Genomic DNA, 20,698 nt, shown 5'->3' on the forward strand with positions numbered 1-20,698 from the left:
ACCCGGCACTCCTGGACGCCTGGGCCGCGTCACATTACCCCTCACCGTGCTGTGCAGTGTGCCCCGGGCCAGCTGAGCTCGTCGGCCTCTCCAGGACAGTGGCAAGGGCAGAGGCGCCCGCAGAGACAGAGCAGAAGATGGGCCGACGGACCCTCCTGACCCCGATCAGTCCGCGCTCCCTTCCGAGACCATCTGCCCGGGCGGTGGCGGGCCGCAGAGGGCGCTGGGACAGAAACAGCCGGCACCCGGCCGGCCACGTGCTGGCCTCTGGGGCCTGCCCGGTCAGGAGGCCCGGCTGGCCTTCCCCCTGCAGCCGCCAGCCCCCAGCTGGGCTGTGGGGGGTGCCGGGCTCCAGGCACAGACCCTCCCTAATGGAGATCCCGGGGCAGGGGGCAGGCGTGGGGGACCCTGGGACCTAAGAGGGCAGGAAAGGGGCGTGGGGAGGCGAGCAGCTTAGACACCAAGTGTGCGTCCCCCTTTCTGAGATGAACACTGTGGGCCGGGTGCAGGGAACCCAGCCCCTCTGACGCCCAGGTCCCCCCTGGCCTTCGTGGTGCCCTCCCAGAGCTCCAGAGACCTGTGAGCGAGCTCCGTGGCAGGTCCCCAGGGCACCCCCAGCGACTGCCAGCCATCCCCTTGCATGTGCTCAAACTCCTCGAATCCAAGTTTGCCTCGGTCACCACAGTGACGCTGTCTCGGCATCCATCAGAACGTGTCGCCCGTCTGCATGAAGCCCTTCGACAGCCTCCTGTGCCCCGAAGCCAATGACCCGAAAACCTCGTCCTGGCCGCGCACACGCCTCCCCGGCCTCCGCTGTGGTGTCGCACCCACACAGGCACACGCACGCACGCACGCACACACACACGTACACACAGTGGGTGCTTTGGCTTCAGAGACCCTCCATCCGTTCTGTGTTTCCTTAACTCCTCATCTATTAGGCGGGATCCTTAACCGTGTCTTAGTTTCGGGGCGCCTGGGTGGCTCGGTCGGTTGAGCCTCCGACTTCGGCTCAGGTCACGATCTCACGGTCCGTAGGTTCGAGCCCCGCGTCGGGCTCGGCGCCGACGGCTCGGGGCCTGGGGCCTGCTTCGGATTCTGTGTCTCCCTCTCTCCCTGCCCCTCCACCACTCGCATTCTGTCTCAAAAATAAATAAACGTTTACAAAATTTATATATATATATAACAAACCAGTGCTCAGCTCTGCTAACTCCACAAACAGCCCCGGAGACAAATGTTCAGGAGCAAGTAATTTTGGAGGTGACCCCAGGAGCACAGCGGGGAGGGAACAAAAGCCAATGAAGTGTGGCTTGAGGGGGGAGCTACTCCTGTGGGCAACAGGGCCGACCTATCAGCCGGGCACCTCCGCTGTTGGGGCTGCCACAGAATCCCCCCCCCAGGGGCGAGGTAGCTGGGATATCTGCCCCCCAGTTCTCATGTGTCATTGCCAAGGGCACTCCTGGGAAGTAGTGTGGACCCCCTGGCCCTTCCAGCCCGCCCCTCGCAGGCGGCAGACAAGAAGGAGACCTGTGCCCGGGGCACCTCTGGGGCGGACAGAACCAGTGTGGGCTGGACGTTAACAGCCCAGGCTCCGGTGAGTGCCTCTCTCATAGCATCATGCAGATTAACTGGCATAATACACGTAAAGAGCTTAATCCGCGGTCCGTCACATACCAAGCGCTCTGTGGTCTGAGCCATAATAACATTAATGACGTCGCCGTTGTCCCGGGTGAGGTTATGGTCTCCCCGACCACTGGGCCTTTGCTTAGGCTGCTCCCCCTGCCCGTCTTCCCTCCACCCGGTTCATGTCGGCGTGTACATCAGGTTACAGCCCAAACGTCACCTCCTCAGGGGAGCCCTCCCTGAATCACGGATTCGCTCATCTCTCCTTGGACGCACTCAGAGCAGCTACTCGGGCCCTTTCTTTCAGAGCATGTGATCACCAAGGTCGTTTCAAATTTATTGGCACGATCGTGTGATTCTCTGCCCGTTGGCCGTCTCTCCCACTGGACCGTAAGCCCCCTGAGGACGCGGCTTTGCTCCCAAAGACATGCCCAGGGCCTGGCATGCTGTCACCACACAGGCGACACCTGGAAAGAAACCGGTGGCACAGAGACCAGGATCTGGCAATGGGCAAAGCAGCCACAGAATGAGTGTCATACGGTGAGGTCAGTGCCAGATCCGAGGTATTTACAAAGGGCACCGGGAGCAGACAGGACAGAAACAATTCATTCCTTTCTTCAATACCATTTCTAGAACACCTATTCTGCGCCGAGCCTGGGGCAGACAGCGATAAACAAGACAGGCACGGTCTCAGCCTTCGTGGACACAGGGCTACCCATCCCGCGGGGGCAGGTGTGCAGGGAGCAGGGGGAGAAGAGGCTCAAAGCCAAGGAGGAGGGGTGTGGAGGGACGAGGCTATGTGTTCACCAGACCCTACTTCCTCTTCGTCCCAAGCACCAGGAAGAACACAGGTCCCGGCTGCCTGCAGCACGGTGGGGTCACGTGGCCAGCTGTCACCAGTGGAATGTGGGCCCAAAGGACACCCAGCCTGGCCCATAGAAACCTCCCCGCTCTCTCTCCCTAGGCCTCCAGAGCCCCACAGCAAGGATCAGCAAATGTTTTCCAGAGAGGCCAGAGGGCAAATATTCTTATTTTCCGGCCACAGTTCTCTGTCTCAGCTTTTTTTTTTAAGTTTATTTATTTTTGACAGAGAGAGAGAGACACAGAGCATGAGCGGGGGAGGGGCGGGGAGAGAGGGAGACCCAGAATCCCAAGCAGGCTCCAGGCTCTGAGCCATCAGCACAGACCCCGATGCGGGGCTCGAACTCACAGACCTCGAGACCGTGACCTGAGCCAAAGTCAGACGCCGAACCGACTAAACCACCCAGGCGCCCCTGTCTCAGCTTCTTAATGCTGCTGCTATAGCAGCACTAAAGCAGCCTTAGAGGATATGTTACTAGGTGGGCGTGGCTGTGTCCCAATAAAACTTTATTTACAAGCCCCGGTCATAGTTTGCCAACCTCTGTCCTAGAGGATGATGGAGCCACTGCCCAGGAGGAACCCGAGCCCCCATGTAACCGTGGGGCAGAGCCCGCCCGCCTCGCCCCAGCCAGCTTTCACTCACCTGCCGCTCTGAGTGAGAAAGAAACTTCCTTTGTGAAGCCGCTGGGGCCCTGGAGTGCTTTGCTAGCAGTTAGCATAGCCTAACTAACTATGGAAGTCTTCCTGGAGGAGGCGACCTTCATCCTGGGCCCTGGCAGATAAGTAAGGCACAGGGATCGAAAGTGCTGCACCCCGCACAGCTGCCTTTCCCTCCATTTTCCATTTCCGTGTGGTCCATACAGCAGGCCCGCCTGGACGCCCTCCCTCCCCACTCCTGCTTCAGCAACCCCACCCCTCCTTCAGGACTGGCTGAAATCCCCACTCTCTCCATTGTAGAGGCAATGGGGTGGGGGGGCTCAGTAAGAGCCCAGGCTTGGAGAACACAGAGTCCCGGGTGCAAATCCTGCCTCTGTCAGTAAGAGAAGTCAAAGAACAGACCATCAAACATAACGGAGCCCGGACTTGCCGGGCTTGAAGAGTTTTCTGGAAAACTCTGGGAGAAATGACATCCCGGCAAAGATGAAAGCTGGGCCCCCTTTCAGGGCAACGACCTCTGACTTCAAGGTGAACTTGTTTCCTGTCTTGCTGCCCAGCACCCCCCCCCCCAATTCTGCAGCCTTCAGGCTGGTCTCCTCCTGGACTCTCTCACGTCCGCAGTGTCTGTTTCCCACAAACGGCCCGGTCGGATGTCCCGGGAGCTCAGTTTCGGCCATTGGCGCATCTTCTGCGCCCTTCTCCCGTCCGGCCCTTCCCTTCCACAGATTCTCTTCCAGGACCTTCTCTGCCCTGCTTCCACCTGCCCGCCGCCCTTTCTGGGGCTCCACTGGCTCCGGGGGGCATCTGAGCCCCCAACCTCGTTACCCTGGGGTCCCTGCGACTTCTCACCCCTTTTGGTGTCTCCCCTTCCCCTTGGCCTTCCCCCGCTGTCTTCCGCTTCCGCACCGCATCCACCCAACCCCGCGAGCCCGGGTGAGTACCTTCCTCTCCCCTCCCCTCCCCACGCCCCCCTGCCTTGGGTCCTCTTCCCTGGCTGCAAACTGGGTTGCGAACGCCACGCCCTGCCGCGGAGCAGGACGTACCGTAAAGCCAAGGTTCCCCGAGGGCCAGGTTGTGATCGTTTTATTTTTACAACGTCCTTGGAGGGACGGGAGTGTTTGGGCAGGGTGGGGTTGCGTGCTGGGCGGGAGGGGACAAAGACGGCAAACAGCAGTGGAGCGGAATATAGGTCAGTCGGCGAGAGGTGTCCCAGTGGTCCCGGGGAGAGGAGACCTGGTCCCCTGGGGCTGGCTCTGCGGAGGTGGCCGCGGTCCCGTCTCGGGAGGCTGCGAGGAGGGGACTTGGGACGGAGGCAGGAGAGAGAGATGCTCCAGCTGCTCTTCTGAGACCAGAGGCCGGGGTATGAGAGACGCGTCGGGCTTCTCCTCGGGGCCCATGAGCACAGGAGCGCCTTCCCTGCACCTGCTCCTGCAGAGAGGATCCTGGAGCCGGTGCTGTCGCCTGGCAGGTGGACGAGGCAGGCTGATCGCACGCAGAATGCGGGGGACCCCGTCTCGTGCCCAGCTCTGCCGCTGTGCCCTTGGGCTAACTGCTCAACTTCTCTGGGCCTCGGCATCCCCACCTGCAAAATGGGCGAAACACCAGTCCCGGAGGGACCGCGGACGTTGGTAAAATGGGGACAGAGCAGCGTTTTTAAAATACCCTCACGGCGCCAGATGCTTCTATCCCTTATCACGTCTGACTTTCCAACCCAGCTCTCCGTTTCACGAACGAAGAAATCGAGGCTTACATGTCACGAGGGTGAAATGAGATCTGGGGTGGGGGGGGGGGGTAGGGGGTGGGAAGAGCTCTGGGCCGCCTGTCGGCCGCCACATCTGGGCCAGACTCGCGCTCACTCTCACAGTTTCTAGCCCACGACGGGGAACAGCCGCTGCGGGCGGCCTGGGGAAACAGTGGGAAGCAGTTCCGTTCGTTCAAGTGCCCTTCGGTGCCCGGCACCATGGTGGCGGGCAGAGGGGAGGAGGCGCCTGTCCCCATGGAGTTCACATTCTGAGAGGGAGACAGACATCAAAACAAAAACCACGGGCACGAGTAAAACTCCAATGATGGATTGTGCGAGGTGAAAGCAGCATACCGAGCGTGACAAGAGAAGAAAACCAGGGGACCTATTTAGATAAAGGCAGCAAGAAAGAAACCTCCCTGAGCATAAGGTTTCTGCAGCAATCCGAAGGAGGTGTGGTGCTGCCCAGGCAAAGAGCAAGAGAAACGCACGTTCCAGGGAGCGCGGCGAGCAGGTGCAAAGGCCCTGGGGCGGGAGAGAGCATAGTGCGGTGAAACAACAGAAAGAAGGCCGGGGGGGGGTGCTGAAGAGAGAGACAGCTAAAGGCTGAGCCAGATTATTCAGGGTACCTGGCACACATGTGAACCCACTTAAAGGCTTTAAGCAAGGATGTGACGTGAATTGATTCTGTGTCCCCCCAGAAAGTCCCTCTGGCTGCTGTGCGGAGAAGAGGCTGCCGAGGAAGGAGCCAGAGCAAACAGGAGAAGTCCCTACGAAGCGTCTAAGCAGGAGACGACAGCTTACATGACAGACCTTGACGGTTTGCTAAAAAGCTCTCTGACTCGTCCCTCAGAGAGCAGCATAGCTGTGCCCATTTGACAGATGAGAAAACTGAGACTTCAAGAGGTAGAAGTGGCTGGTACAACATGCCTCAGCTGGCCAGCGCCGGACTCGAGGCGGTAAGCCCAGGTGTTCCTGTTCCCAAGTCCGTGCCTCTTGCCCTTCTGGCTTGTGGTCCTAAGAGAGTCGACGATGTGGGTCAGCGGAGAGCTCAAAACTAAGCCACTGTGCCTTGGAAACATTCGCTCTCTGGGAAGCCTCCTCGTCGCCGTGCTTTTCCTGCAATTCCCAAGTCCTGGTGCCCGGGTCTGTGGTTGGGGGTGATGACCCACCCCTCCTTCCAGCGCTATCGTGAGAGTTCAGGGAGTGTGGATGTCAAACACTTAGGAGAATGTCTGGCCCCCAGTAGGTGCTCCATCAATGTCAGTGCCCCTTTCCTTAAAGAGGACAGAAGGGTCCAGCCTGTCTGACTTCAAGAGCCAGTGACATATGCCCACTGTCATGCCATTGACCGAGGCTGATGGATTTGACAATCGGCATAGGCTCTGAGTGCCGGCCGGAAGGCTGACTCGGTCCCCTGGGTGAGTCCCCACACTCGGCCATGAATTTATAAAGGAGGAGGCAGGCACACAGCTGCCCTCCGGCCGGGATGTCCCCACACAGTCCCCAGCAGCAAGCCACCCACGGCTGGATCTTGACTCCTTCTTCCAACCACGTGCCCAACTCCTGGGTTCAGCCGACTGGGAGGGGTCTCCTGGGCCCAAGAAACGTGCGAATGTGGGAGCAGGGAGCTCGTCCCCGCCCACGGAGGACTCCCCTATCAGCACAGGATGAGTCCATGCTTTCATGGGGCCTCGTAACAGTCTAAAGGTGAGGGGCACATTCCCCTAGGGACAGAGAAAAAGGGTGCTCAGAGAGACAGGCTGACTGTGCCCGCTGGTGGGGACACCAAGCGGACAGGCTGAGTCAGGGACTCAGGGCCACCTGACTCGCCCTGTGCTCTCCCCCACAGCCTCGTCCACCTGTCCTTGTCCAGAGGCATATTCCTCCCGCAGCACAGAGCCAGGGTCAATGGCAGACAAGTGGAAGGGGCCTGCATTCCTAGGTGACCAGAGAGAGCAGAGCCCCCTTCCCTCCCCTTGCTGCCGAATGGCCTTTATGTAAGTGGGAAAGAAACACTGTGCTCAGCCACTGAGGTTGGGGCAGGGGCAGGGCGGGGGGGGCGGGGATCATCTGTTTCTAGAATGACCCTAACGAATCCCAATGGTAACCGCAGTCATTGGAACAGTGGAAGTATGTAGGAGACGGTCCCGGGAGCGGGGGGACCTGGGACGGACAGGGGAAGGCCACCTACAAGGGGGGCTGGGGAGGAGAAGCCGAGCCATAGAAGGAAAGGTCAAGAGTGTGGCGGCCTGAGAGAGCCAGGGAAGCAAGGGCCCGGAGAAGGGGAGAGATGTGGCGAGGGGTCTGGTCCCACCAGAGCTCTGTGTCCACTATAGTCACAGAGGTAGCCGCTGACCTAGGAGCTGGTCCCGTGACAGGTGAGCAAGTGAGGTGGGGGGCAGCGGAGGGTGGGGGGCAGTCATTGGAGGCCCAGCTTGAGAGGCTGGCCGCACAGGGACAGAGACCTGAGGACGGTTGGGGTGCTTTTGTTAGGAGAACAGAGACCCGGGCCTGTTCATAGGCCAAGGAGGAAGAGCCGGTCGCGGAAAAGAGAGAAGGCGTTCGAGACACGGGGTTTTGTTTTTGTCACATCTGTGCCTTTCATCCCGGGGCGCATTGAATCCTACTCGAAAACAGAGTATAAATAAATGATCAAATAATAAGACATTGTTCATTCCCTGCCAGCCGGTGACCTTGAAAGGGTCTTCAGCATAGTCTTTGTTCTGTCCTGGCTCGTGTCAGATTTGCTCTGTCGTGTGCAACAAGCACACACTTGGCTAGGCGGCTGCCGTGTCCCAGGCTCTGGGCCAGCCGGGGACACAGAGCCCAGCCTCTCCCTTCAAGGAGCTCACAGTCTGATGACGGAACGCACATGCAGACGAGCCCCAGTGAGACGGGGGCCCCACACGCTGAGAAACGCACACGAGGCACGGAAGTCACTCGGAGGAAGGAGGGGAGGAGTCTCTCAGGACTTTGGGGGGTGGGAGTATCATGGAGGACCCCAGGGAAGAGGTAACTCCTAACCAGGGCTTTGAATGACACCCGGGAGTCCGCGGGGTGAAAAGAGACGCAGCACGTGCAAAGGCCCGGAGGTATGACAGCGCAGGGGCCTGGGAGGGCTTTAAGAATGATAGAGCTTAAAGGTGAAGACAAGATTAAGAGTGAGCCTAGAGGGGCGGCTGGGTGGTGCAGTCGGTTAAGCGTCCGACTTCAGCCAGGTCACGATCTCGCGGTCCGTGAGTTCGAGCCCCGCGTCGGGCTCTGGGCTGATGGCTCAGAGCCTGGAGCCTGTTTCTGATTCTGTGTCTCCCTCTCTCTCTGCCCCTCCCCGTTCATGCTCTGTCTCTCTCTGTCCCAAAAAAAATAAATAAACGTTAAAAAAAAAATTTAAAAAAAAAAAAAAAGAGTGAGCCTAGAAGTGGGGACAGAGACCAGGTCAGCAACCTACCCCCCCACCGGGTCATTTTGTCTCCTGGGAATTTGAACAATACCTAGTACAGTGGGAGTTTCAGGGAGAAAGTCGAGGCTCAGAGGGAAGCTATAAGGAAGGCATTCATAGAGTATACACTATGTGCCAGGCAGGGTAACAGAAGCCTGTCACACGTGGGTGAGCGACACAGGCAAAGAGCTTCGCCCCTGAAGAGCCAACATGTTGGTGTCAGGAGTGGGACAATAAATGGCAGAGCTAACTCTCCTTAAGTCAAGTGTAGAAGACGCCAGAAGGCGATCCGTTCTATGGAACGAACAAACAAAGAAACAAAGTAGGACAGGGTGAGGGGCTCGGGAGTTTTGGGGGTGGGGTCTGGGTGATGCAATCTGAGTGTGGCTGGGGAGGAAGGAGCCTGCCTGTTGAGCAGGGACTCAAAGGAGGTGAGGGAGTGAGCTGTGTGTTTAGCCGGGATCAGAGGGAGCGGCCAGTGCAAAGGCCCTGAGGCAGGAGTGTGCCTGGTGTGCTGGGGGATGGCCAGGCGACCAGTGCGGGCAGAGGAGAGCTGGGAGATACGAGGCCAGGTCAGGAAGGGCCCCGGAGGCTACCTTACACCTTTGATTTTTACGTGGGGTGAAATAGGGAGCCACCACCCAGGCTCAGGCAGAGAGGGGAGAAGGTCTGACTTCACATCTTAAGAGGATCATTTCAGTCTTTGCAGTGGGAACGGATGGAGGGGGAGGAGGGAGAGCGGCAGGAGGGCCGATTAGGAAGCCAGTGGGATAAGCCGGGGGATTGCGGTTCAAACCAGGACAAAAGCAGAGAGAAATGATCGATGGCGAATATAGGATTTCCTCATGGGTTAGATACGAGGTAAAGGGGGGGGGGAGGAGCCAACGATGATTCCAGGGCTCCGGGACGGAGCGTGAGAGGAGTGGAGAACCCAGTAACCAAAGTGGAAGGAGCTACAGGAAAAGTAGGACCGGAGGATGGAGAAGACCAGGGGGCCGAGGGCCATGGAGTTTGAGCTGTCCACCCACGTGCAGCTGCAGGGGTGAAGCTGGCCAGAGGCGTGAGTCTGGAGTTCGGAACAGGGGCCCGACGGGAGGTAGGAACCTGGGAGTCACCGATGCCTAGAGAGCGTTGGTGAGGATAGTGCCACTCGTCCCCAGGATGCGGGCTTGACCCCGGGGGAGGCGGTGACTTTCCCTCTAGAATCACAGGGCCAGGATGATTTTTACAAGAAGCAGGATCCAAACCACCTTACCAGGAGGAGCGTGTGTGTGTCTCCTGTGGGTCAAACTGCGGTCCCTGCGAGGATCAAATACTTCCGTGTCTGCCTGGAAGTATAAACCGGGAGAAAGCAGCCGCTGCCACCGCTGAAGGGACCACACCGAGTGGAACCCGAGGACTCCCCACGCGTGCCCAGCAACACTCCCCCGCCTCAACTGACTCATCCGTAAAATGGGCACACGCCTCTCCCCGCGGGTTCCGGGAAGAGTAACCCTGGCAACGTGCGTGGCTATTGCTTTCGTGATTAGGGCGGTCCTCACTGTCACAAAGGGCCTGGCCCACTCCGGGTGCTCAGAATAGTAAGGATGGTCATTCTTAACAGCAACGGCTGAGGGTGACAACGGTGACGAGGAGGGTGGTGAGTCCGGGCTTTCCCTGCCGAGGCCCCAGTTCTGCAGAACCGCAGGACGAGACGGTCCGCCCCGGGCAGGGGCCCCCAGAACACGGCGCAGACGACCCCCCTCCCCCCATGCCCCTGCCCCACTGACTTCGCTGGCCACCGGGCCATGACATGGTCAGTTTGCGCCAGCTGGGGCGAGCGGCCACCTGATGCGACATGAGCATCTGCCCCATAGGAACTGAACCAGAGCCTGTCAGTTGAGGCCGCGTGAGGATCCCCCACAGCCTCAGGCCCGGGAGGCCCAGGGGTGGCCACGCGCCTCACCTGGACCCTGACATGACCCAGAGCTCAAGAAGAGAACGGTAGGAATAGTGGTGACCCCCGACAAAGACCCCCGACAAAGCAAAGAGCAGGACCCCCGACATCCTGCTTAGGGTACCAGACAGGGCTGTTTGGTGGGGAAGAGGTAACTGCTCCCTAAAGACATCAGGGTGCCGTGACCAGAGAATGAGGAATCGATTCTGGGCAGCCACAGACAACCCACACCCGTCGCTTTGGGCTTGGAAGACAGGCGGACGCAGGTTCACGTTCGCTTCTGCCACGGGCTATCCAGGCCACTTCTGAAAAGCCAGCCTATGTGTGAGCCTCGAAACCCGCCGTGCCAGTGCCCCTGAAGCCCCCGGCGGTGCCCGGCGCCGTCCACAACCTCGTGGAACCGGATGCCGTGAGGTCTGGGCCTTATCCATCCCGCCCTCCCGCTGAAGAGGGAGGGAGGGTTCACCATAGAGGACAAAGTCGCTACGTCCTCCAGGACCATCTCAAAGGTCTGAATCTTGGAGTCCTGGGACTTCCCACGGCGCCAGGGGCAGGAACGCCGGCCTGGCGGACAGCATTTACGCGTGGGATGTGCAAGTCTGGGGACGAACGCAGAACGTGGCACCGGCTGCCCTTCCAAAAGATCTGGAATGCCCCGTACCACCCCTCCCCTGCCCTCTCCCGCAGTCAGGGAGATTTCCAGCATGTGAGCAGACATCCAAGGAGAAATCCGGGGCTTGGGGCGCCTGGGTGGCTCAGTCGGTTGAGCATCCGACTTCGGCTCAGCTCACGACCTCGCGGTCTGTGAGTTTGAGCCCCGCATCGGGCTCCGTTTGCTGACGGCTCAGAGCCTGGAGCCTGCTTCGGATGCTGTGTCTCCCTCTCTGTCTCTGCTTCTCCCCCACTCATGTTCTGTCTCTCAAAAAATGAATAAACATTAAAAAAAATTAAAAAAAAAAAGTCTTTAAGAAACTCAGGGCTTAAGTCAATGTCCTGGCCCACTGCCAAGATCAGGGTCCCTAGGAGTCGGAGCTGTGGGCAGACCCCCACTTGCCCGGGAGCTGAGAAGGAGACGGAGTTTGAGTCTGAGCCACATCGACCAGCACCTCCTCCCGAGAGAGCCTGCCTTCAGGCACCGGCCTCACAGAGGGTGCCAGCAGCTAGGCGTGGGGGGCCAGAAATACAGAAAAAAACCATGGGGCACACGCGTAGCAAACCCGCCATCGCGGACACAGGACTGTCTGCAGAGGGGACGGTGGGTCTGAACCGCCCAGACGGGCACAGCCCGCTCGCAGGATGCAGTCACGTGAGGACGCAACTTCCTCCCGGCCCCGACTTCCAGAAGAGGTACACACCCAAGCACATCTGCACGGGCGCACACACGTAGGCCCGTGCGTGAGAACGCACGCACGAGCACGCACGCACACAACCCCAGACGGGGGAGCTCCGCGTTCCGTGGGAGAGCGACGTTTTAAAAGGAACCGGGCTGAGTCTTAATAACGAAGATGAGATTGTTCTTTTTAATAAGCGACAGCGATGGGAGGGTTATGGAAGGGGCCTGGGGTGTCGTCCCGAAGGAAGCCAGCAAGAGAGGCGGAGCCCAACAGAGCACGGTGGGGGCAGTGATTCGAAAAAATAAAATACAGTGTCCCCTTTTCCTGGTTACCCCGAAAGCCGAGGCCCTTCGTACAAACCGGCTTCGTTAATTGCCCTCGTTTTCCCGTTTCAGGCCGGGGAGTTTCCTTGCCTACAGAGGAAGTCTCCGTCCACTTGGGAAACTGACAGGTACCCCAAATATTGGGGGAGGGGGAGGCCCCACCCGCTCTCCTATCAAAGAGCTTGTTTGCAGGGGCGCCTGCGCGGCCCCGTCGGTGGGACGTCGGACTCTTGGTCTCAGCTCGGGCCCTGATCTTGCGGTTGGTGGGATCGAGCCCCACGTAGGGCTCTGCCCTGAGAGTGCAGAGTCTGTTTGGGAGTCTCTCTCTCCCAGTCTCTCTCTGCCCCTCCTCCGCTCAGGCTCACTCTCTCCCTCTCTCTCTCTCTCTCTCTCTCTCTCTCTCTCTCTCTCTCAAAAATAAATTAACTAAAAAAAAAATAATTTTTTTTTATAAAGGGTCCCTTTGCAGAGAAGTTCACCAGGGTCAAAGAAAGTTCTAGAAGTAGTCAAGGTACAATAATACTCTCCTTCTTACACTGGAATGTTGCTCCACCCCCCCCCCCCATCATGCATTTCGATCTCCTCCCAGATGCAGGTGAAGGAGCTGGGGATTGGAGGCCCAGTTCTGCCATCTACCAGCTGTGTGACCTGGGACAAATCACTGCCCCTCTCTGATCCCTGAGTCCTCACCTGTACTGTGACTGTAGTGCCCACACACACACTAGAGACCAGATCCGAGAGTGTAAAAATTAACTCATTCGTGCGTTCAAGACCAGTGGCGGCAGGGACGCCTGGGTGGCTCAGTGGGTTAAGCGTCCAACTCCGGGTCCGGTTATGATCTCACCATTTGTGAGTTCAAGCCCGAGTCAGGCTCTGGGCTGACAGCTCGGAGCCTGGAGCCTGCTTCGGATTCTGTGTCTCCCTCTCTCTGCTCCTCCCCTTCCCTGCTCACTCACGCTCTCTCTCTCTCAAAACAATTTAAAAATAAAAATAAGAGTTTTCAGGTGTTTTTCTTTGGTGAGCCCCTGTTATGTGCCTGGCTCCTACCTGCTGACTTTACACCCCCTACCTGGGGGAGCCCTGTGATCCCCAGTACCTGCCCCCCTCCCGTACCCCTCTCCACTTCACCGATGGGGCTCACCAGGCTTGCTCTGACTGCAGTGCTCCCTCGCCTCCCCTATCAGGCTCCGACGCTAACCGAGGCCTCCGCTAACCTGACCTTCCTCTCCCGGGGAGAGACTCCGCTGGAAGGATGTGCCACTCAGGCATTTCCTCTATTACTGGAGGCCGTCTTCCCCATTCACTGATCCTCCTGCCCATGAATCAAAGCTTGTCTTTTTTTTTCTTTCTTTCTTTTTTTTTTTTTTTTTTGCCTCTGCTACCAGCCCTTGAGTTTCCGATTTCGCCATTAGCTCATTGAACGGTGGCAGCGTTCCCGAGCTTCATTCAGGAAGGCTCTATCTTCTGCAGGATACAGAGGGAGGGCTAGGAGGGAGAGCCCAGGGCACTGGGGCAGAGTCGGATTCGGACCTCTTCCCTGCCCCCCCCCCCAACCTCTCCTCCTAGGGCCACCCCAGAGGCAGGGCCTTGGGCCCGCGTGTGACTCCCTCGGCTTACATGTTCTCATCTGTGAGTCCTGGGCCAGCGTCCCTGCTTCCCGGGCAGACACTTTGTGATGTTATCAACTGTAAAACGCCAGAGGTAAGAGAGGCGCAAAGAGGAAGGGCTTTGTAGGCTGTGAAATGCTACCCCACCCCACCCCGGGCCAGGGCCAGGCGTTGGTGCTTTTGAAACACCAGGGACCTGCTGGGCTGTACCTTTCACGAGGTCAAGAGAATGCCCCCCTCCCCCCACCACAGGAGTGTGGACAAGCCACTGGGCCCGGAGCGGGAGCGTGAGACAAAGGGGTAATACAACTATTCCCGCCTGGAGGCCAAAGGCATCAGGGGGTGTTTTCAGGCTCCCTGGGATCTCCAGCTTTAAGGGTTAGAATTAAACGAGATAATAATGATGACCCTGAGTGCCATTGGCCTGCTAAGGTGCCTCATATGTTTTATCTCCTTCTGTCTGTGCAACAGCACTGCTCTGATCAAGATTCCTTCACCCCTCCATTGACAAGATGCGCAAACGGAGACCTTGCAGGGCAAGGGGACTTTGCCAAAGGGCACACAGCTAGGGCGGGGCGATCCCAGGACTCACAGTGGCCCTCTGGCCTGCCAGCTGGTGTGGCGAGCCTGGAGCACAGCACCCACAGCCCGGGGCGGGGGGGGGGGTGTGGGTTGGGGGGGAGGCGGGGTAGGGCATGTGGCTTCTCTACGACTCCCACCGCCACCATGCTTAGCCATGTGCAGAGGCACTGAGCCGTACTAGACCCAGCCAGGGTGCGTCTGAGGGCAGGTGACCCTCACGCCATCCTCAGGGTAAGCTGGGAGCCAAAGTAGGGTTCTCTCATCTGTAAATAGGGCCGTAGACTCCCCTGTCCTCCAGAGCGCCTTCCCAGGGAGTCACATGCCCCAGGACCGTGGGACTGCTCAACTGCAAGCCCGTGTCGTTTTTGCAAATACATTTATCAAGCACCTACTCTGTGTCCTCCTGTACCCGGGTAACCTCAGTTCAACCCAGTGGAAGAGAAATAGAAGCATCCCATATGGCAGAGAGGAAGTTTCGGTTTTCAGGCATACAGTCACTTGCCCTTTGTCTCACAATTGAGATCCAAACCCAGGCTCCAGGTGGGAGCTCTTTCCATGACAGTCCACGGCCTCCCCGCCACGAAAGGGCACAGAGCGGGGAGAGCAAAGGCCACTTCTCCCTCCATGTGGCGTCCTGCGAGCTGCTGCAGTCACGATTCCTGTTTCGCAGAGCAGGACGCCGAGGCCCAGACAGGTGTCCACAGTCACAAACGCCCACCCTCTGGCCACAAGCCACGGGGCTACACGGCAGTCCCCACTCCAATGCCCTCTCAAGAGGCCAGGAAGGGGACAGCGGGAAGCATGCGGGTGCCAGGAAGTACCGCCAAGTATGAGAGAGGCTCCCTATGGAGCCCAGGAGGAGTCAAAAAGGGGCCCCCATCCCAGACCAGCACTGCAGGAGGCATCCTGGAGGGGGAAGAGAACCAGCAAGGCAAAGGAGGAGAGAAGAGGTCCCCGCACCATGCGCAAGGGGGGACAGTATATGGCTCAAAGGACATGAGTTTTGGAAAGCTGACTCTATTTCCCCTGGGGCTGGGCTGGAGACGAGGGATGGGGCGATAGCAGCCGGCAAGGTGGGGTCATGCCTGCAGCAGACAGTGGAGAGGAAGATGCAGGCAAGGGACGTGTTAAGAAGAGTCTGCGGTCATAGGAGACCCAACACCCACAGTCATCCCTCAAGGCGCACGAGGGTAGGCAAAGCTCCAGGTCCCACGGCCACGGAGCCCGTTGAGTGCTCTCCAATTCTGGTTCCCAAACTTGATTTGCCGTCACATTGTCATTTTTGTTTAGACACCCTAGTTAACATCCAGGGGGACTGATGTCCGTAGAATTTACAATGACAAAGCGAATTGTGGGAACGGACTGATCGAGCCGAGGAACTCCTGGCACACGGTAGGTACTTAACGAATGTTTACGGGATGGACCAGTGGACACAGCTGAAGCAGAGCCCACAGGCTGGCAAGGGTCAGGACTCCGTGGGAGACTTCCTGCCACCACCCTCTCCTCCATGCCAGAACTTTTCCACCATGGGCATTTATTGACCTTACTATGTGCCAGGCACCTTAGCATCACATGCTTTACTTACAATATCTTCTCATGTTCACACAACAACCCTATGAGTCACTGAGAAGGTAAGAAACCAGCCCACGGCCACTCAACAATAAAATGGCCGAGCAGGAACTATGACCCAAATTTGACTAATTCTAGAACCCCTTTTTCTGAGCTGCTCGATCTTATTGATTGTCAAAAGTCCACGTCTAAGCATTCGCCCCTTTGGCTTAAACATCTGCTGTTCGAGATAAACATTTGAGGTCTGTGTCACGCTATCGTATCAGACATTTACACTGTAGTATGAATGTGTATTTGGAAGAGTATCTGATACTAACCCACACCCCGATATTAATATCACCCCTCATATTGAAATTCACGGCAGTGTAATTGTCATTGAACACATTTACATGCCAAGCGTTGTTGTAAGCACTTAAAAGTTATTATCCCTTTTACCGGTGCCTGGGTGGTTCCGTCGGTCAAGCGACCAACTGGATTTTGGCTCAGGTCATGATCTCATGGTTCTTTGTGAGTCTGAGCCCCGCACTGGGCTCTGTGCTACATATGGAAAAACGGGGGTACCAGGAGATTCAGTAACTCAGATGTGTTCACATAGCTAGTCAAGGAGAGAGCCGAAAATTTAAACCCAGGGAGTCTGGTTTCAGAGCCCTAGGAGCACAGAGGAGGGTGTGGGAATCTTGAAGAGTAAGTTCCCAAAGCTCGTTCACCAAATAAACCCAGAGAGGTAAGTGACCACTAGCTTTCAATGCAGAGTCAACAGAAGGTAGCACCTCCAAGCAAGAGTCTGAACACGGCAGGGGCACCCCAAGACTAAAGAGACATGAAGGAGGGGAGTTTTGCCCTTATTAGAGCCTCGGGGGCTCCGCCCAGAGAAGGGGTGCTGGCTCTGGTGAGTGGGTTCCATGGACAGGAGCTCAGGGCGTATCGGCGTTAACAGTCGCTGAACATCGATGAAGTTAGCGGCCACCCCCAGGGAGGATGTCACTCACAGGGTGGATCCTCCTCCAGCCTCCCCTGAGGAGGAGGGAGGGAACCAATGGGCCAGAGGGGACAGGAGAGCAAGAAAAGGAGAAGTCTGCGTACAAGGGATGGTGTGGAAGGAGACTCCATGCTCCGGACCATAGAATTCTTTTATTAAAAAAGCTTCACGAGCATCACTTTGTGGCCCCCTAAGTCTCTTTTAGTCTCCTTGCTGAGCCAACAGAGTGATTGGGGCATACAGGAGGGATGTGACTTGCTTGAGATGAAATAGTGAGTAGTTTTCTCCGTCAGTAGGAATCTAGATCTCTCTCGCAAGTCCTGGACAAAGCACAGTTTGAAGATGCCACTAGATGTGTGAATGTGAGAGCCAGAAAGGTTCTTTTCATTCCTGGGATCCACGTTCTGAGGTGGGGAAATGGAAACCCAGAAGGGCCAGTGACTCGGACAAAGTCACAGGGCAAGACCCGCGGGGTTACTCTCCCACTGAAACTCCCGGTGATCCCTACTTGTAGGAATCTACCGTACAGCCGACTGCAGAAACCATTTAATGCATTAAGATGTTCATCTCAGGGAGCCTGAGTGGCTCAGTTGGTTAAGCGTCCGACTTCGGCTCGGGTCATGATCTCATGGTTCGTGAGTTTGAGCCCCGCGTCGGGCTCCGTGCTGACGGCTCGGAGCCTGGAGCCTGCTTCAGATTCTGTGTCTCCCTCTCTCTCTGCCCCTCCCCTGCTTGTGCTGTGTCTCTCTGTCTTTCTCTGTCTCTCGCGCGCGCAAAAATAAATAAACATTTAAAAAAAGATGTTCATCTCAGCATTATTTATAATCATGAAAAATAGAAACATCTTTAACGCCAACAGTAGGGAAATCAATCACATATTTTCCCAACCGCACATACTCTAGATCTGAGGTCCATTAAACTTTTCTCTGCTTTTGGAAGATATGCCTTTGTAAACCTTCATGTCTTTGGACATGCACATCCCTCTGCCTCAAATTCCCTTCCCTCCACTGTCTGTCTATAAACTCTTGCCCACCCTTCACAACGGAGCACAAAATTACCCAGAAAGATGAACACTATACCTTTACATGCCCAGCACCTAACTAGGGGCTGGTATTATAGAACTGCTCACCCAGTAATCTACGGAATGCAGGAAGGGCCCATCTGGTGAAGCAAGGACAAATATGTAGGTCTCTTGACCCCGTATCTAGAGCAGTTTATTTCTTTTGGCTTTTTTTTACCTAGCGCCTGAAACCAAAAGACACATGTCTAACATCTAAGCTGTATAGTTTGGCATGAACTTTCACCAAATCGGTAGCCAATGTACCATCTTACCCGAGAAGCTTCCCTTACATCCTGGCCTTGGCTCGCTGTAGCCTTGCACATGGCCCCATGGCCCATGTGGTCCAGTCCACAAGGAGCTGTAATAGTCAAACAATCTATCCAACCACCGAAACACTCACGATAATTCAAGCTCCCTAATTATGTTGCTCCGACACCACAAAGAGACACAAACTGCAGCCAAATTTCTTTTTTTTTTAATTTTTAAAATCTTTATTTATTTTTGAGAGAGAGAGAGAGAGAGAGAGAGAGCATGAGTGGGGGAGGAACAGAGAGAGAGGGAGTCACAGAATCCAAAGCAGGCTCCAGGCTCCGAGCCGTCAGCACAGAGCCCGACGCTGGGCTCGAACCCACAGACTGTGAGATCATGACCCGAGCTGAAGTCGGACGCCTAACCGCCTGAGCCACCCAGGCACCCCTGTCAAATTTCTTAAAGTCCACTTTTCCATTCATTCCCAACTCCTGTCTCATCTCCCCTACAGCTGCTTCTCCAGGGTTCCCTCCAACACCCCGAAAAATTCCCCCCGAGCCTTCAGCAGAAGCCTTCTTGTCCATTCCCTTCCTCCCCTGTCCTCTTGATTCTGTATCCCCCTAACTGCCCCCTCCAAATAAACTAGTCAAGAATCAGCAAAAAAAAAAAAAAAAAAAAAGGTGGGGGGCACCTGGGTGGCTCAGTTGGTTAAGCATCAGACTCATGATTTCAGCTCAGGCCGTGATCCCACGGTTCATGAATTTGAGCTCCGTGTTGGGCTCTGGGCTGTCAGTGCAGAGCCTGCTTGGGACTCTCTCTCTCTCTCTCTCTCTCTCTCTCTCAAGGACAAATGAAAATTGTTCTTTTCAATGGCATCCTGTTACCCCAAGAATAAGTTTTATTTTATAGCCTCTCATTTTGTCCATTTAACGGTCCGTCCTTGGCCTCTTTTCTTCCAACTGGCAACATCACAGGTGATCCCACCATCTATACCCTGAACCTCGCTGGTCCACGGTTGACACTCTCCAGGCTCGAGTCAAAACGGCAGTGTGAAGGCTGCACGACAAACATCTGTGTATCGCCAGCCATTTTTTTTCAAGGGAAACATTGTGCTTGGACACATTTTACCTACAGAATCCATTGAACTGGACATTGTTGGATGCTTACTTAGAACAAACACAAACTAGCAAGGACCGTGTGAAATATTAAAGCACAAGCAAGGTGAGTCTGATGCAAGCAGGAACCTCCACCTGCACCTTTGACAACCAGCCTCGTGGACGCTCCTCTGACACTTGGACGGCTCAACCACAGGTCAGTTCAACGCATCAGAGGTCGGCCGTGCCTGGCCCCCAGCCTCTCACGCACCACTTTCTGTCTACACCGGCTTTCAGGATTCACTAACCACTTGCTTCCTATGCTTCCAGTTGATTTGGCGTTTTATAAGCAGCAGAGATCAATTGGAAAGTGAATTATCCCTGCTAGGGACTAATAATAAGATAATAACGTTATAACCACCTCAAAAAGCGTGTAGGAGATGGAGAAAATGGGGCAAGAGCGGAAAAATTGAATCGAGTTATTCAAAAAAAAAATTAAGGCAGGTGACCTTGCAAGAAGGCAAAGAGCAGTTAATTTGGCTTCGGAATTAAATTATTCCTCCGTTATAGATGAGTTTAGCACAGCAAGATGTAGGAAAATGTATTTAAATGATCCGTTTGGCTTACATGGCCATCATCCCTCTCGGCCGGCCGTGCTCCAGCCCCACTCGGCCTCCTGTTTCTATTTCGGGGTCTTTGCACCTGTCAGTCCTCTGCTTGAATGTCTTTCCCAGACCTCCACACAGCCTCCCCATCTTCGCTCAGGTCTTAGTTCCTCAGAGGGTCCTTCTCTGGTCACACTTGCTGAACGAGGACCCTGCCCACCCCCACCCCCCACCCCTCGCAGCCTCGGTCCCTCCTCCCATGACGGGTCTTCTTTTTCTCTCTCTCTCACAATCCTATTTTTTTTTTAATCTCTCATAGCCTTTCCTGCCATCCTGCCATACGAAATTATTTCGTTGTATACAAATTATAGCACTTTGTATTGCAGATTACACATATCACTCTTTGTGTGTAGGTTCGTTGGAACAAATAGGCGTCAAAGCAGAAACAGTGCTTGACAACAGGACCCCGGGGCCAGACAGCGCTGCTCCTACCAGCTGTGATCCTGGGCAAGTTCCCGAATCTTGGGGGGACTTGTTTTTTTCAACTGGGATGACAATAGCCACTGGGCAGACCTTACTATGGACTGAACTGTGTCCCCAACCATCACCACCACCACCAAATCCGTGGGTTGAAGCCCTAACCCCCATATGTGACAGTATTTGGAGGTGACAGTATTTGGAGGGGCTCTCATGATGAGATCGCTGCCCTTATACAAAGATGTCAGAGAGCTCGCTTGCTTGCTCGCTCACTCACTCTCTGCATGGGGAGGACACAGCACGAAGGTGGCCGTATGCAAGCCGGGAAGAAAGCTCCCACCGGGAACCAAGTCAGCTGGCACCTTAATCTTGGACTTCCCGGCCTCCAGTGCTTTGAGAAATAAATGTGTGCTGTGTAAGCACCCCTGTCTATGGTATTCTGTCATAGGAGCCCCAGGTGACTAAGACAGGGCTTCTGTGAGGACTTGATGAATTCCTGGATGTTAAGGCAATTGGAATGGTGCCTGAAACATAGTAACCTCTGTATGCATTTTTAAAACTT

General features: G+C 56.0%; 1 long non-coding RNA gene across 1 annotated transcript in view; it reads right to left on the reverse strand.

Moving 5' to 3' along the window:
• Positions 1 to 4,205: 4,205 nt before the first annotated feature.
• Positions 4,206 to 20,698, reverse strand: part of LOC147578913 (uncharacterized) — a 28,417-nt gene continuing 11,924 nt past the window's right edge. The window contains exon 2 of the long non-coding RNA XR_015253335.1: positions 4,206 to 4,720. This is a non-coding gene — a long non-coding RNA (uncharacterized LOC147578913). The remainder of the gene's footprint in view (positions 4,721 to 20,698) is intronic.

The sequence above is a fragment of the Puma concolor genome, chromosome B4 (genome assembly GCF_028749965.1).
Source record: "Puma concolor isolate L17-30 chromosome B4, mPumCon1.1.hap2, whole genome shotgun sequence".
Classification (NCBI taxonomy): Eukaryota; Metazoa; Chordata; class Mammalia; order Carnivora; family Felidae; genus Puma; species Puma concolor.